The sequence below is a fragment of the Salvia miltiorrhiza genome, chromosome 2 (genome assembly GCF_028751815.1).
Source record: "Salvia miltiorrhiza cultivar Shanhuang (shh) chromosome 2, IMPLAD_Smil_shh, whole genome shotgun sequence".
Classification (NCBI taxonomy): Eukaryota; Viridiplantae; Streptophyta; class Magnoliopsida; order Lamiales; family Lamiaceae; genus Salvia; species Salvia miltiorrhiza.
The window spans coordinates 40,527,092-40,533,091 of NC_080388.1; positions in this window are offsets into that span (position 1 = coordinate 40,527,092).

Consider the following 6,000-nt stretch of genomic DNA (forward strand, 5'->3'; position numbering starts at 1 on the left):
ACTTATAAGATCTTAATACTAATAAGTATTCAGATATATATGTTAATTCGTATATCACTTTGACTTACTATGGGTGAAAGTTATATACTAACTCGAGTACTCTGTATCTTGGGTGATAGCGGTTAATATATGATATTTGATTATCTGTATTAGTACCCGTATCCGGTATAGGATAATGACATCCCCTTAAGGAGCTCAATAAGGTTTATTGCGCTAAACCCTGCAGGTTGATTAAGTTCAGGCGCAATAATAAAGTTTGAGTGGTACTGCTTAAGGATTTATAAAGAGATTAATTAATTTAAGCTGTCAGAGCTCTAATTAATTAATGGATGTCGGATATTTTAAATACGGAGATTTAATAAGTCTAAATACAAGCCCCCGACTCATCACCGGCAATAAAGGGGTAAGTCAGTATCGGTTCTCTAGTGGAATGAACTGATATTTATAAATTAATTATGGTCTGGGCTGACCATAGATAAATTAATTTATTTGAGGCCCATCTTTATTCCTTGTATCTGGTCCCTGGACTGGCCCAATGTCTCCTAGCCCTAGAAGGAGAGAAAAACGCCTCCTACACTAATTCTGTGCCCACACGTATTTAATTTTAATTAAATACAACTGTCAGCTCTCAGGAAAATACACTGATAAAATATTAGGGTTTTGAGAGCTGTGGGGCGCAGGGAAGAAAAACGTGTGGGGCTTATTTCTCTCTTGGGACTTTCATAGATCGTTGTCCATCCAACGGTGAAAGCTGAGCGGGATACAGTCGAGAAGATCAGAGCTGGAGTCAGATTTTCGCAGGAAACCAAGTTCTGGCAGTCTCCGTAAAATGGCCATAACTTCCTCCACAGAACTCCGATTCAGACGAATCAGGCGGCCACGGAAAGCTCTCTCGAAGACGAAGAAGTCGTATTTCTGGGCAAAATACGATTTGAGGACGTTTGAGGCTTCAAACGAAGGCTTGAAGCTGACTGGTCTGTTCAGATGCGAATCTGCGAATTCTTCTGAATTCTTCAGGTATTTCTGAACTCCAACGTGCAGCTGTTAAATTCATAGGAGCATGTTAGGATTAATCGTTGTATGATAAATTAATAATAATCCAAGAAACGATCATCGGGCAAAGCGGAACGTTAATTCAGTTTAATATTCCTTCAATTGGTATCAGAGCCCAGGATTAATTTCTTGGCTCTATTATTAATTTATGTACGATTAATAATGTGCGTTGTTTTTACTGCTGTTGTTCTTCGTGGTCTGTTGATTCGTGGAATACGTCGTTTGACGTTGTAATCGTTTTTCACCACGAGAAAATCCGTGGTTAGATTAGGATTTCAATTGTATTTGTTTTTCCGTTGTAAATCTGTAAAACCGAGGAACGAAACGAGAATGACGACGAATCAACAACGAGGAACGGTGTTTGGTGGAACGGAGGCCAACGGGCACGGAGCGAGCAAGGCCGCCGGCGCCGAGGGCCGCGCGCGCACGAGCGCTTGTGCGCTGTGCGTCGCGCGCCCGGGCTGGCGTCGTGCGTCCTTGCTGCTGCTCGTGCGGATCAGCGAGGCGAGGCCGAGGCGAGGCGAGGCGGGGCTGGGGCGAGTGGGGGCGGTGCACGCCTAGGGCTGCGCATGTGCGCTTCGCGCGCTGCGTGCCCGGACGGCGTCACACGGCCGCTGCTGCCGAACTGCTGCTTGCGCGCCGAGGGGCCGGAGTCCGCTGCTAATGGCGCGGGTCAAGGTGAGGAGGAGGCGAGCGATGGGGGCAGCGCGCGCCTCGGGCAGTGCCTGCGCGCTGTGCGCGCGGCGTGCCCGGGAGGCGACGCACTGCCGCTGCCGCTGCTGCCGTCCAGTCCGCGCTGGAGCCCGCTGCTGGTGGCTGCGCGCGCCTGCTGCTGCAGCTGGTGGCGCCGAGAGCTGCTTGCCGAGCCAGGCGGGTGCCGCGCCGGGCCGCTGCTCGTGCCGGGATGCGCGCCGGGGTGCTGCGATGCACGCCGGGAGCTGCTGCGGCGGCGCTGTCCAGCGGCTGTCGAGGAAGGGAGGCGGCGGCGCCTAGGGTTCCAAACCCTAGGTGGCCGATTTTCAAACCCTAGGGGGCCCAAACCCTATTTTCAAAGACGGGCCTGATGAAGCTGTTCAGGCCGAGTTTTTACGTTTTTGAGCCTTTTCTTTTCTGTTTTAATTGTAATAGATTAGAAATGGGATTCCACGAATGGGTCACGAAGAATTTTAATTCTTTTATTACTGTTCTTTGCATGTCGTGGTTGTTGATCCCTTATGCTCTTTACCTGCTTTTGCACGTCTTTGCTTGTTAATATTTGTTTATTAATTGCGCTTAGAAGAGCATGCTAGTAGGTTTACCGTTTTCTTAAGCATGTTTTAGAATTCTGCGAGCATGTTTTACATGTTGCGTTCTAGAAGAGCATGTTTAGGATTATGTGTTGAGCATGATCAAACCTTTTGAAAGAAAAAGACTAAGCTGTATTAATAATTTTATAGATGATTAAAAATTATTTAAATTACCACAAACGGTCTCAAGAAAAAGTGATTGAGGATGGGAGTAAACGTCCACACGATCGTGGCTTACTTCATGTTCGATTTCACAAGTTTGTTGAGTTGAGACTTCTATTCAAAATATTTAAATCCATTTAAGTAGTGGGAGTTATGCGGTGAACGTCCACCCTATCGTGGCTTACTCGTATGATTTTCATAAGTACTTTAGAGTATGTTTTTTTTAAATAAGATAACTAAGAAATTAAATTGAATGCGGCATGGTCCTAGTGAGTATGTCAAATTCGAGAGTTTAATTTCAAAGTTAGATTGTGGTTATTACTAAATAATTTTTATTCTTAAAATTATGTAGACCTCCACATGCGGTCTCAAGACAAAGTGATTGAGAATATGAGTAAACGTTCACCCTATCGTGGCTTACTTCATATTTGATTTCACAAGTTTGTTAAGTTGAGATTTCTATTAAAAATATTTAAATCCATTTAAGTAGTGGGAGTTATGCGGTAAACGTCCACCCTATCGTGGCTTACTCGTATGATTCTCATAAGTACTTTAGAGGATGGATTTTAAATAAGATAACCAAGAGGTTAAATTGAAAGCGGTATGGTCCTCGTGAGTATGCTAATTTCGAGAATTTAACTATCGAGGTTAAATTGTGGTCGCTGCTTAGATATCATTTCAAGTACAATGTACAACTCCCCATCGGAGTCCCTTCTTGAAAATGATATGGTCTAGTTAAAGTCCGACTATTAATTTCCTTTGTCAAAAGGTTAAGTTGACATGGATGGAAGTTAAACGACTAGGTAAATAGTCTGGTTGAGGAAATCATGGTAAACGTTCACCCTATCGTGGCTTACTCGTGAGTTTTCTTGGGCAGTTGGAGGTTTCATTAATATTGTTTTATCAAAAGGTTACAATATTATTGTTACGAATTATGTGCTTTATGTTCGTTACTTTCAGATATGTCTATGTCTCCTGTTTCTTTGTTCTTGCACAAAGTCTTTTAACCGGTCCACATATATAAAATGGAAACGCAGTTTTGGATTTTTATCTTTATCACAAACGAACACAATTTCTGTGTTGCTTACTACTCCACGTTCTTATGGTCCGAACAATGAGTCAACTGATGAGAAAAAGAAATTACATAAAAGGTGGCATAAGGCGAATAATGTGGCTATATGCTATATTATGAGTATAATATCACAAACCTTGTAGCTCCAACATCAGGGCATGGACGATGCTATTAGCATTATGCTGAATCTCAAGAAAGTGTTCGGAGAGTTGGACTGAGCTGCTCATTTAAATTTGATTAGAGTAATCTCGTTATTTTTATGAGTGAGCACAGCTCAGTGCACGAGCATGTCATGCAAATTTTGACGGATTTGACTTGCTCTGTGGAAGTATCGACGGTGAGGCAAAAGTCGATATTATCCTGAACTCTCTTCCCAAGTCTTTTAATTAAGAACTTCCGCCTCAACGCTGTTATGAGCAAGAAAGATACTTCTTTTAAGTTACTCTAGTTACGGCCAAGGAAGTTGTGGGAAAGAGATGTGCAAGCACTTGTTATTGCCAAAGGTGAGCCATCTTCTTCGTCGTTTGACGGGAAGAAGAAGGGTCCAAGGGGCAAGAAAGACAAGGGAAATAGTGGGAGTAGTGGTGTGATAAGATCGAGTATTGAAAATTTCTTCTTTCAATACTCAAGGCAAAGGGTTAAGGTACTTCACTTGCTATAGTAACTGAGACATGTCAGCTCGTTTTCTACTCAGTTGTGAGTAGTGGATAACGAGAGAAACTGATAATGATTGTTGCACCTTGCATGGCTTTAAGGTTGTCAAGGAAGCTGAGAAGTGATGAGATGATTGTCTTCATAGGCAACGTGACTAGAGTCGCAGTTATTGCAATTGAAGACTTGTCTTTAAGTCCTAAAGACATAGTTTAGTTTTTTGAGAGTTCCTTATCATGTTCCAAAATTTTGAATAGATGGATCTTATGTCATTTTTGATAGTGGTGTTTCTATCATAAGAAATGACAAAAGTTGTCTATTCTGGTATTTTTTGAACATCTCTCTTCACACTATAACTTGTCTTCAAAATACCTTTATATTGCATTTACATCATCGAACAAAAGAAAGAGAAAAAGTTAAGGCTAATCTCTCATGAGGATCTTACACATATATTGACACCCTAGATTAGGTCACATCTATCTTAACAGGATCCAAAGGCTCGTGTCTAAATAGTACATTGGATTCAATCCAAGTTGTACCTTTTGGAACCTGCGAATCCTGTATAGAGGAAAAGATGGAGACCGGGTCATTCATGGCAAAAGGGATAAAGGGCCAATAATGTGTTAGGAATGATCTTTTCTGATTCATTGTCAGTGTTTGGGATTCCAACCCAGTTTACTACACCGTGTAATCCCTATATAAGATGGTGTGGTGGAGAGAAGAAATAGGTCACTCTTGGAAAAATATGTTCGATGATGAGTTATGTATCTTTACAATTAGTCCTAAAGAATCAGAAGGTGGTTATTAGCAATGACACACGATTCTTAGAAGTGGACTATGGGAGTAATCACTAATCCAAGTCAGATAGTGTACTTCAAGACATTGAAGACATTAGACAGGCGATTCCATCACCCAAGCCAAGTGTGCAAGAGTTTTATACCACAAGACACTGCACGCACTGTTGACACACATGTGCCACCACAGATCCATTGTAGTGGGAGGGTTGTGGGACAACCCGATCGATTTATGTTCTTGGGAGAATCTTTGGATTCAGTCCCTGGTAGTGAATATAAGAGAATCGACCCAGATATCTACTTGGAATTAGTGGAAGACGAGAATGTAGATTTCTGGCACGCCTCAATGGAGCAATCCATTAAGAATATGGTTGTATACTAAGAAAATCTTGCTACCAGAATGCCGTAAAGCCATAGGTTGCAAGTGAGTATACAAGAGAATGATAAGTCCGAATGAGCAAGGTCGTAGCTTTTAAAGCTAGACTGGTGGCGAAAGGTTATGCCCAGTGTGAAGGTATAGGTTATGATGATATTTTCGCCAGTGCCATGCTCAGAACATTCGGATCATTTTACCCATAGCAGCTCACTTAAACCATCGAGGTTACGTGAGGGAGGGAGAGAAGCATCTCGTGTCAATCGCTCTCGTGTCATCGGTGATGTGGTTTATCTTGCATTTTATGTAGATAATATCCTCCTAATTGGCGACAATATGGAGCTATTGTCAAGACATAAAGTAATGGTTATCCGAACAGTCTCAGATGAAAGACTAAGGAGGTACAGTATACATCTTTGTGATCAAGGCTATAAGGGATCACTAGAAAAAGATGTTGGGCTTATCTCGAGTGTCTTACATTGATACTGAGAATACTCATTGTAGTATGAATACCGCCAAGAAAGGATTGCTACCTTTTAGATATGGCGTTCCTTTATCTAAAGACTATGTCTTAAGATGCCTGTTGAGGTTGAGGAAATGAAGGCAGTA